The sequence below is a fragment of the Sander vitreus genome, chromosome 15, assembly GCF_031162955.1.
Source record: "Sander vitreus isolate 19-12246 chromosome 15, sanVit1, whole genome shotgun sequence".
Lineage (NCBI taxonomy): Eukaryota > Metazoa > Chordata > Actinopteri > Perciformes > Percidae > Sander > Sander vitreus.
In genome coordinates this window covers 1,088,895-1,101,622 of record NC_135869.1, presented here as the reverse complement: position 1 = coordinate 1,101,622, position 12,728 = coordinate 1,088,895, and positions in this window count along the sequence as shown.

The following is a 12,728-nucleotide window of genomic DNA, read 5'->3' as shown; positions in this document are numbered from 1 at the left end:
TGTGGAGATGTACCACTCTGGGGTACAGGTGCAAAATAACTATTCGACAACCTGTGGACAGCAGTGTGTTCTTTTTATGTAACATACAGAAAAAAAAAAGTCTTATACAAAACTGTTGAACATGTACGGTACTAATCTTGTCTGTAACGATACTATGGTCAGTCATTTTGTTAACAAAATACACCCTGATGTGTGTCACGATCAGCAGTTTAAATGTGTGCAATGTGCATGTGCAACATATAGGTAGAAAGTGTTGTGTAATAGTGTTGTTTAGCTAATAAAAACGTGAAAATAATGTATATTTTTTTGTAAATTTCGGTAATAGTTTTTATTCAAACTTTTCAAAAAGAGAACTATTCGTGGAAAACAATTACACACAATAGGGAAAATATATGATTAGTTTTGAAAAAATCAAATAGAGAAACACAGTCAATATTATCACAGTTTTACAGTCAATAATGTCTTTTTAGGTTTTCACAGTAGGGAAAGACATTTTCTTGTGTTACAGCCACAGTCAGTAGGAAAATAATGTAAAAAAAATAGTATTAAAAAATAAAAACAACCAATATGTAAAATAGAAAATACAAACAGTAGATGTCTCTGGCAACTTTATGATAAAAACTAGCTGTCTGTTTTTTTTAGGTTTTCACAGTAGGGAAAGACATTTTCTTGTGTTACAGCCACAGTCAATAGGAAAATAGTAATAGATATAATAATAGGTAAAAAAAATAGTATTAAAAAATAAAAACAACCAATATGTAAAATAGAAAATAGGCAAATACAATCACTAAATGTCTTTGACAACTTGATGATAAAAAATAATCAAAAACTGGCCCACTGGGTCCTGATCATGGGTGAAGCCATACGTACTGATCTAGGTGTGAGTGGGGAGCTTGTGCCTGTCAATGAAGGCTGTCTAAGGGGTGTGGCAATATGTACTGACCTAAGTGTGAACATGACTGGTGATTGTGTATCAGTCACTATGTGATGTCTATTAACAGCCCCAGGGGACCCTGTTTTAAATCCAACAATAGCACGACGTACAGCTGTATTTGGGATTATGGATAGAGGTATGTTTAAGCGTGCTAACGTCTTTAAAAAGACATTCCATCTGGCAGGTCTCGAACGGTCTGAAACATTATTATACGTTGTTACGCTTTTCAGTAGATCATACAAATGACTGCCTGTCACAGTCTTATCTTCAACAACGATTTCCCCATTACCTGACCATAGATCTTGTCATTATTACGGGCTAAAGAGGTGATTATGTATTCAGCGTTGCGTTTATTCCTGGGGGGCATATGTGCCAATACTTCTGATCTTATCATATCGGCTTCTACGATGGCCTCTTGTGACTCAACATTTGAGGCTTCAGACTTTGATGCATCGCTGGGTAGGTATAACGTAATTACATTTTTCTCACGTTCGCCCTGTTTTACCAGGGTTAGATACTTCTGCAAAACCCCTGAATATTTTTTGGCTTTTTCATGCGTCAATGTCAGACTGACTATATATATCGCTCATGGCTCGGTCCAATTCATTTTGGACAGACTGTCGCAAAGAGGCGTTTTGCGTAAAAGGGATTGCAGCCCCAAATAGAGGCAATAGAAAACCACATGTTTAAATAATTGTCTTTTTTTTTTTTTAAATGTTTGACTTTTTTATCAGCGATTAGTCTAATAACCGTCTTCTTCTTTTTCAACAACTTGTACTGAGTGCTAGACAGTGGTATATTACCTCTTAATACGTTCAGAGCTATTTCGCACAACGCATTAAGAAAATCTGGACTAGCTTTGTTCACGATAACAACTCTAGCTCGGGGTGCTGCTTTGTGAAGAAGGTCCAGCAGTGTGAAATAACGTTGCATCCAGATTGACATTATTTAACCCTCTGTTTTCTTGGGACATATACAACCTGCCGTGACGATATCAGAGCTGTTCTGAGTCATAAATTATCTGGAGTTTTGGATTTATAATCTATCAGGAGATAGCCATATGGTGAACTTGTTGCACGTTAAACACCTCTAGAAAAAAAATTTATTATTCCCTGGGTACATCTGACGTCCTATTAAACTCATCTGAATTTGATCTCGAGGATTTTTAAATAATATCATATAGTTTGTGTTCAAACTGATTGTACGTCTGGCCTTGCCTTGAATAAAAAGATTCTGCAGTAAATATATACAGCTGAGGTTTCTGTGGTGAACATACTTCGTAAAGACATTTTGTACTTCTAGATTACCACATCCTTGGGACATAAGATCATCAATTACTAGCAGATTATACTTAGTAGGTGGTAGAAGTGTCTCGTCACAAAGCGAATCAGGGATACCTTCCACAAAATTTATGTTCACTGTTTTAAGCAACTGATCATATATTGGTTGCCAGCATCAATAAATGTATACGATGTTATCGATCTTGTGTGATATGACTGCTGATGAATTTTCAATAATATCTTTGACAAAATGCGTTTTACCGCAATTTGATGGGCCACTAATAACCGAGCTGAATGGATGCTGAAGCCAGCCATCAAATCCTACAATCAGCTGGTTATTGTTGATATTATTAGTAGCCATAAGGTAGGGTGGTGTAGTCACGGAGCACCCATCTCAAAAACACTACAATGAAACTGCTTTTTGTCCCGTGTTAGGTAGTGTCTGTAGTTGTGGACAGATGGTCTGTGGCATGCTGATTGGTCACAAATGATTGTACCAACCCTATTAATGACTGGTGTGTGACAGTTTGGGCATTGTGCATTGAGAGTTATGCCTTTGCATTTCACCTGTGTATGTCCTTGGACGGTCTGATATGCGTAGCATTTTGGCCCGCCAAAAACAAACTCGGTTATTTAGTCCTCGTTGGGATCACCGCAGAGCAGTGAGGAGTTAAGCTCGTAGCTGGGTAGCCAGAAGCCTGCTGCTTGAGAAATGTTTTAACATAGCCTTTAAAAAGCTGATCCGATTTTTCTGGTTGATGATGGGGGTCGCTGATGGCGACTACCCGATATCCTTTCTCCACGGCTTTGTGTAGTTCAAACATTACCCACACTCCCGACAATTGTCTCTCATGTTCGCTGTGGTTACATGGGGTTGCCTGATTCATCTGCTCAGCACATGTTCGACACAGGGGGAACATCAATTTACCGTGGCATTGATAGGGTAGAACCGGATGATACAGGCCTCTGGGGGGTGACACAGTACATTTTACAATACCAAAGTATGTTTTTATGTTGTCAAAATCAGTGTGGATTATTTGAGGGTGCCCAATGGGGTAGTCTCGTTTTGCCTCTACAGTTGGGTACAAACTTGTGAAATCATAGTATCTGATTTTTTCATCATCCTCTGTCTTGTGATACAACTTCATTGCATTCGTTCGTCCTCCGAAGAGGGATTCTCGAGGGTTGAGACGTTCCGGCTTTTCATATGTGGCCATGAACGCCGCAACGTCCTGATTATTGCACACATCCCGTTTCCAATCACATTCCCGCTTCAGGGCCCTCGGTTACCAGAGTAGATGCAGCCTCATCACTAGCAATGGTCAACCATGATGATTTGGGTGGGGAAGACCCCTGAGATTTCTGAGACACACACACACACACTTTATGAGAAAATAACCCCTTTTAAATATTACATTATTTTACGTGCTCTTTTTCAACTCACCACAATAGATATCTTCCTTATACGGCGAAGACGACTTGGTTTGGGGATATTATCGTCCACAAATAGTGGTTCACATCCCTGTTGGAGCCCAAGGATTTCAACTCTCGGTTTTATTGAAACCCCCTCACCACACTGTCGCTTTTGTAGCGGTAAAGATGACCTACACAATAAGATACCATTAGTGGTATAAAACACCTTGTATAAAATAAATAATAAAATCACATGAACAATAATAAAATCAAATAAACATTTCTGTAGATAATTACCCAATTTCAGCTTGCTTAGTGCTTTCAGCTCGATTTCGTTTTCTTATTAAAGGAGGATTGGTTTAATAATGGAGTTATATCCTGTAATACTGATCTCCCTGCACAAAAACAACATTTTACAGCATCAATAGGTCCTTCTGCAAAGATTAGGAGCAAGCATTCTTGGGACGATTATGATGATTTTCAACAAGGTAAATTATATATATGTGTGTGTGTATGTGTGTATATATATATATATATATATATATATATAATTGTGTATATGCGTGTGTGTGTGTATATATATATATATATATATATGTGTATATAATTTACCTTGTTGAAAATCATCATCATCGTCCCAAGAATGCTTGCTCCTAATCTTTGCAGAAGGACCTATTGATGCAGACTAGCTAGATAAACATATATGCCACAAAAACGTTTTAATTCATGTTATGAAATTAAATATCTTAGAATAGGCTTAAACATAACATTTTTTATTTACTCACCCTTTGTAGACATGGCTGTAAGACGTTTTTCCTCTTGCTTTTCCCCAAAGGAGTTTAAAAGAAAAATCCACCGTTGGTCTGTTTGAGATGATCGAAGGGACAAAACGAACTGATAAAAAAAGTGGCCAGACATGTTGAGACATAGCCGTTTATAGCCCCCCTACATAACCCCCCGCCCCTATGACCGTATGACCGTCATAGGGGACTCCTAACTTTTAGCCTTTACCCATTGGTCTAACAACGGCGTTTTTTACACCTTTATATAAAGATAAGATCCAATATTAACGGCATCACGCAGGTGCGGCCTCTGTGACGACGTCATCACGCACTCGGGGGTGCGAAACGTCACTACAGTCAGGGCGGTAGCTATAACATAACCCCCACACCAGACCTCCTTTTAGGAATACATGATTTAAAACTTCACCAGACTGTGACAGACCACTCAGGGCAGTCATGACTCTGATTCTCACGGGGGTCCCTACCCCTCAGTGGGGACAACAAACCGGGGACTATTGATTTCATTTTATTTTAGTGGGTTTTTTTTGTTTTTTTTTCTCGACCAATCAGAACGCTAGAAAATAGATGCGTGTGCACCCCTACCCCCCTACCACCCTGCCCCCCATTGCCGCATGCTAATTACTACTCACAGGGAGAAGAGCAGAGGAGAAAGAACGCAGCCCTGAGGGGATCCGGTGCTGATGGTCTGTGAGTCGGAGAAGTCTTTCCCCAGCTTCACATGCTGCTTCCTGTCAGACAGGAAGTCAGTGATCCACCTACAGGTGGAGTCAGGCACACCAAGCTGGGAGAGTTTCTCCTGAAGCAGAGCGGGAATGATGGTGTTAAAGGCAGAGCTGAAGTCCACAAACAGGATCCTGGCATAGGTTCCTGCGGAGTCCAGGTGCCGGAGGATGTAGTGTAGGGCCAGGTTGACTGCATCGTCTACAGACCTATTGGCTCTGTAGGCAAACTGCAGGGGGTCCAGGAGGGGGTCGGTTATGGCTTTGAGATGAGAAAGCACAAGGCGCTCAAAGGACTTCATAACCACAGAGGTCAGGGCGACCGGTCTGAAGTCATTAAGTCCTGTGGTCCTTGGCTTCTTGGGAACAGGGATGATTGTTGAGGTCTAGAAACAGGCTGGCACGTGACATGTCTCCAGTGAGGTGTTAAAAATTTCTGTGAACACTGGAGACAGCTGGTTAGCGCAGTGCTTCAGGCTGGATGGGGAGACAGCAGCTTTCCTGGGGTTCTGTCTCCTGAACAGTCTGTTGACATCTTCCTCATTGATGGAGAGAGTCGTCACTGAGGTGGGTGGGGAGGTGGAGGGGGGGGATCTTTAAGGTGGGGGAGGTGGAGGGGAAGACCCTTTGTTGGGAGGTGTTGCGGGGGATGGTTACAGGACTGACCCATTGTCCATCAAAGCGACAGTAGAACTCGTTAAGGTCGTTGGCTAGGCGTCGGTTGTTGGTGGAGTGGGAGACTTTGGGCTCGAAGCTGGTGATCTGTTTGAGCCCTCTCCAGACGGAAGCAGAGTCGTTCGCTGAGAACTGGTGTTGGAGTTTCTCAGAGTACCGTTGTTTAGCCTCTTTCACCGCCTTGCTAAACTTGTACTTTGCTTCTTTAAGTCTGTCTTTGTCCCCACTCCTGAACGCCTCTGTCTTATCCAACCTTAGCCTTCTGAGTTTGGCTGTGAACCAGGGTTTGTCATTGTTGAAACTCACCCTGGTGCATGATGGAACGCAGCAGTCCTCACAGAAGCTGATGTATGATGTCACAGCCTCTGTGTACTCATCCAGACTGTTGGTTGCAGTCCTGAACACATCCCAGTCAGTGGAGTCCAAACACGACTGGAGATCCTCCACAGCTACGTTAGCTATGTGAAGTAGTTCTCAGAAATAATGGTTATGCAACTAAATATTAGTGCAGTGATTCAAAGTAAAGCAAACCCGTGAAACATTTTTTCCGTTCATACAGTAAATGTTTGAGTTTGTAAAGAAAAATGCAAATACTGCTATTTAACTGCAATAATAACAGCCTATTACTTTTTCTTCACTTTCTGTAAAGGTATAACACAAACTTCATACATTTTGGTGATGTTTTGATTTGGAACTGAATGTGCAGTGTTCCCAATGCATTGCTATTATGGAATTAAAAGCTATTCTAAAGGATTTTGAGCATTATTCACTTTTTTAAACACACTGCTATTATTCTGAACACAACTGTATATCTGTTTCAGTTATCACTGTTTTGAATGTCATTGATGTTCAGAAACACTTTCTTTGTTAACAAAAAGCTGTTTTTATTGCCCAATAAAGTAAACATATAACATTATTACAACTATTAGAACCATAACTTATATGTCACACACACATAAAAAAGGCACTCAAATGTATAAAACTAAAAAAAGACACACAAGACCACAAACAAACAAAAAACTACAGCTATTCTGAAATTCCAGACCAGTCTGATGCCTGTTGGCCAGTAACCTTTCCCTCCAACCCCCATTTCTTTCATTAGTGTCCTGTATCATTACCAACAACAATGTACAGGTGCATGAACAGCAATGAATTACACATGATTACAATAATGCAGTGCCAATACAATAATGAATGGCTACAACATGAATGCAGAAACTTCTGCTCGTTTTCAGCCCGAAAGTGGATCAGCTGCCTTGTTTCCTCCAGCGTCCCTGTGCAAGTTGGTTACAGGTTCCAATCTCTTTTATCAGATATTAAACAGGGAAAAACACTTCTGGAACCAGAGCTATTAAGAAAGTGGGTCACTGTTGAACTCTATAACTGTCAGATAAATGTATTGCAGTAAAAATAGAAAGTAACTACAATATGTAAATACTAAAAGTACAAAAGTCTTTGAAATTAAATGTTCTTAAGTGCAGTACTTGATTAAATGTACTTAGTTACTTTACACCACTTCTGATGTTGGACCTGTTATTGTTAACAGGTCCAACATCAGCATCAACTGTTATTGTCAATGTTTAATTCTTGTATATAAGATGAAAATCAATAAATCATTTATCAGTTTAAAAGGTCCATGGAAATCAAAGTGCTGCAGTAAATCCTCTTTTTTATATGACTAGATAAAACATTATTGATCTCCAGAGAACAAACTCAGGTGTTGTAGCACCCAGTTTTGGGGGGCGCAAGGTACAGGTCGGGTATTGATAAATGTTGTTTGTGCCTCTGATTCATGTCTTCATATCACTCTGATGTGTTCTAAGAATTTTGGACGTGTGGGGGCGAACTATCTTCTTAGCTGAAGCCGACAACAGGACAATATTTTTATTTCATGTTGGCAATGCAAGCTGAAGCGACGTAGCAGATGACGTTGAGAAGTTGCAGTGAGGAATATTTTAGGAGCACCATTTTCGGCAGAGAGGTAGTGGCCCACACTAACTTAGTGTTGAGCCGGGAAACGTGGCTAAAAGAGCTCTACAGCAAACAGATGTGCTGGGCAAGCCGTCAGTCGATGGAAGCTAACAGAAGTTAGCTGGCGTAAGCTGACAGCTGACCAACGCTACCAAGTGATCGGCGGAGACAGGGAGTACATGTATTTGAAAGAATCTGGCAGTCGTGGCAGACAAAGGTCCAGTCGGGAGTTTGGATGGAGAGTCCACTGAAGTCCACTGTGGTCTGAAGGGCTAATCCTCACTAGATCACTAGCTAGCTGTAACAGTTAGTCGGGAGGTTGACAGCTAATGTTAGCCAGTTAAAGTTAAACCGATCGATGGTGAGTAACGTACGTTACACAGGCTGGCAGCAGCACAGAGTCCAGAGTTGATGAGTGGGGGGGATAGAAAGGTGTTGAGAATGACCAACACCTACTCTAAAACTTAGGGTACTTACTTTACTAGAAACCACAACAAAATATTAATTTTGCGGATTGTGAAGGGCGATATTCACGCCAGCGTCTTCATGTTCCAACATAAATTTTTTTTTGAAGTGGTAAATACAATTTGTTTTATGGGTTCCATACAACGTTCTATGCAAGTAATATTAATGATTACTTTCATTGAATTTTGGGTGTTTCATTCAATTTTATAGCATTTGAAAAAAAAAGTTAAAATGGTTTTAAAACAGTATCCTTACTAAACTTTAACATACCAGTCTGTGATCCACTTGTTAGTCAAAATAGTTCATAATCTCGGCTTTTTTACCTAAAAAATTAGGTATAATGTCATATAAAATCGGTTTATTGACCATGAATAAAGATGTGTGCATATATTTTCCTGCTTTTTGGCCAATCACACCTATGTATAATACACCAAACATATATAAAATTGGTTAGTTTTGCAACTCCAACGGCTGCACACATAAATACATGATTTTTTAGCAACACAGCTGTTTTGTGCTGTAGCTCATTTATTTATCTAACCTTTGTGTTGTCTTGTGTTCCTACATTCATTCTAATCAGTAAAGCATTAGTAAATACAATTAGTAAATGGTTGGTCTATAGTAAGTAAGCTCATGTAAAACGTTAATCAGTTGATGTTTTTAATAATTCCTAAATGATGCATTAACCATTTGTAAATTAAGTCTTCTTACCATTATTAACTAGGTACTCAGGAATGTATGAGGTCGGTTAAAACTAGGGAGTTAATGATGAACAGACTATCTACACCTACATTTGTTCATGTCTTAAATAAAATGTTATGATTTAGAAAAAGGCCTAAACTAATAGCAGGGGTGTTAACACATCTGTTACAAATACTTACCAATAATGTAATCCATGATTAACTCATGAGTTACTGCTGGTTAGTTAAGTATATTGTGTGAGCCCATCTAAAGTGAGCACTTTCTTTGCTTTACAAAGCATTTATAAATGAGTTGCAAAGGCTAACAGAACCTGGACACACACATGTATTGTTCTATTTGGACATGCCTTCAGAAATATGCCTATGGATAGTTAGTGTGTTAATGCATCTTTAACAAGCACTTACCAACACATCAATTCATGATTAACTCATGAGTAACTACTGATTAGTTGACTACATGGCGTGAGCCCATCTAAAGTGAGGACTTGCTATGCTTTACAAAGCATTTATAAATGAGTTGCAAAGGCTAGCAGATACAACAGAAACACAAGTAAAAACATTATGTAAAACATGTAGTAAGAATGTACATTTATGAAATAGCTCGTAGTAGTGTTATTTAGTTTATCAGTGTGAATTTGGACCAGAACCAGAAGAAAACGAGATTGTTAGAGAAAAAGAACGATATTTATTGAATTAAATAAATTCTACATACTATATACTATCTAATACTGGCTATGCCTTGTTGTGAATAGAACTAAAGAGAGCTGTGCCTGAATTCCACTGTCGTCACGGAGGCAGTGAATTCCATTAAAATGGTGAGTCATTCCTTAGCTCTAGGCCTTGATTTCGCTAGCATCCATGCTATTCGGTGCTAATCATGGATGTATTAAGAGAACGGTGTTAATTGTGCAAAGCTAACGGGTTAGCTAAGGTGCTGTATTCATATGCTAATAGGGTAATTAGCCACAAAAGGCTAGCGGAGTACTGTGTATTGCCTATGAAAAGGCTAATGATTCTATCTATTGGTTATGGAAAGTAATGTTGCTTTTCAACACTATTGCTAGCTGTGGGTATTTTGTTGAATGTTGAATGAAAGTCCATCCATCCATCCATCCATCTTCATCCGCTTATCTGGGGTCGGGTCGCGGAGGTAGCAGCTCCAGCAGGGGACCCCAAACTTCCCTTTCCCGGGCCACATTAACCAGCTCCGACTGGGGGATCCCGAGGCGTTCCCAGGCCAGGTTAGAGATATAATCCCTCCACCTAGTCCTGGGTCTCCCACAAGGCCTCCTCCCAGCTGGACGTGCCTGGAACACCTCCCTAGGGAGGCGCCCAGGGGGCATCCTTACCAGATGCCCGAACCACCTCAACTGGCTCCTTTCGACGCAAAGGAGCAGCGGCTCTACTCCGAGCTCCTCACGGATAACTGAGCTTCTCATCCTATCTCTAAGGGAGATGCCAGCTACCCTCCTGAGGAAAACCATTTCGGCCGATTGTACCCTGGATCTTGTTCTTTCGGTCATGACCCAGCCTTCATGACCATAGGTGAGGGTAGGAACAAAAACTGACCGGTAGATTGAGAGCTTTGCCTTCTGGCTCAGCTCTCTTTTCGTCACAACGGTGCGATAAATTTAATGTAATACCGCACCTGCTGTGCCGATTCTCTGACTAATCTCCCGCTCCATTGTCCCCTCACTTGCGAACAAGACCCCAAGGTACTTGAACTCCTTCACTTGGGGTAAGGACTCATTCCCTACCTGGAGAAGGCACTCCATCGGTTTCCTGCTGAGAACCATGGCCTCCGATTTAGAGGTGCCTATCCTCATCCCAGCCGCTTCACACTCGGCTGCGAACCGATCCAGTGAGTGCTGAAGGTCACAGGCCGATGATGCCATCAGGACCACATCATCTGCAAAAAGCAGCGACGAGATCCCCAGCCCACCGAACTGCAACCCCTCTCCACCCCGACTACGCTTCGATATCCTGTCCATAAATACTACAAACAGGATTGGTGACAAAGCGCAGCCCTGGCGGAGGCCAACTCTCACCTGAAACGAGTCTGACTTACTGCCGAGAAACCGGACACAGCTCTCGCTTTGGTCGTACAGAGATTGGATGGCCCTGAGAAGGGACCCCCTCACCCCGTACTCCCCCAGCACCTCCCACAGTATCTCCCTGGACACCCGGTCATACGCCTTCTCCAGATCCACAAAACACATGTAGACTGGTTGGGCATACTCCCAGGCTCGCTCCAGGATCCTTGCGAGAGTAAAGATCTGGTCCGTTGTTCCACGACCAGGACGGAATCCGCATTGTTCCTCTTCAACCTGAGATTCGACTATCGACCGAACCCTCCTTTCCAGCACCTTGGAGTAGACTTTACCGGGGAGGCTGAGAAGTGTGATACCCCTGTAATTGGCACACACCCTCTGGTCCCCCTTTTTAAAAAGGGGAACCACCACCCCGGTCTGCCACTCCTTAGGCACAGTCCCAGACTTCCACGCAATGTTGAAGAGGCATGTCAACCAAGACAACCCCTCCACACCCAGAGCTTTAAGCATTTCTGGACGGATCTCATCAATTCCTGGGGCTTTGCCACTGTGGAGTTGTTTAACTACCTCAGCAACCTCCACCAGGGAAATTGATGCCAATCCCCCCTCATCCTCCAGCTCTGCCTCTACCATAGAGGGCGTATTAGTCGGATTTAGGAGTTCCTTCCACCACCCTATTACCTCCTCAGTTGAGGTCAACAGCGTCCCATCCTTACTGTACACAGCTTGGATGGTTCCCCGCTTCCCCCTCCTGAGGTGGCGAACGGTTTTCCAGAAGTACCTTGGTGCCGACCGAAAGTCCTTCTCCATGTCTTCTCCAAACTTCTCCCACACACGCTGCTTTGCCTCTTTCACGGCAGAGGCTGCAGCCCTTCGGGCCCTTCGGTACCTTGCAACTGCCTCCGGAGTCGTCTGGGATAACATATCCCGGAAAGACTCCTTCTTCAGTCGGACGGCTTCCCTGACCACCGGTGTCCACCACGGTGTTCGTGGGTTACCGCCCCCTGAGGCACCTAAGACCCTAAGACCACAGCTCCTCCCCGCAGCTTCAGCAATGGAAACTTTGAACATTGTCCACTCGGGTTCAATGCCCCCAGCCTCCACAGGGATGCACGAAAAGCTCGGCCGGAGGTGTGAGTTGAAAGTCTGTCGGACAGGGGCCTCCTCCAGACGTTCCCAATTTACCCGCACTACCCGTTTGGGCTTACCAGGTCTGTCCAGAGTCTTCCCCCCACCCCCTGACCCAACTCACCACCAGATAGTGATCGGTTGACAGCTCCGCCCCTCTCTTCACCCGAGTGTCCAAAACATACGGCCTCAGATCAGATGAAACGATTATAAAATCGATCATTGACCTTTGGCCTAGGGTGCTCTGGTACCAAGTACACTTATGAGCATCCCTATGTTCGAACATGGTGTTCGTTATAGACAATCCATGACTAGCACAGAAGTCCAACAACAAACAACCACTCTGGTTTAGATCAGGGAGGCCGTTCCTCCCAATCACGCCTCTCCATGTGTCTCCATCATTACTCACGTGCGCGTTGAAGTCCCCCCAGCAGAACTATGGAGTCCCCGACTGGAGCCCCCATGCAGGACTCCACTCACGGTCTCCAAGAAGGCCGAATACTCCGAACTCTTGTTTGGTGCATATGCACAAACAACAGTCAGAGTTTTCCCCCCCACAACCCGCAGGCGTAGGGAGGCGACCCTCTC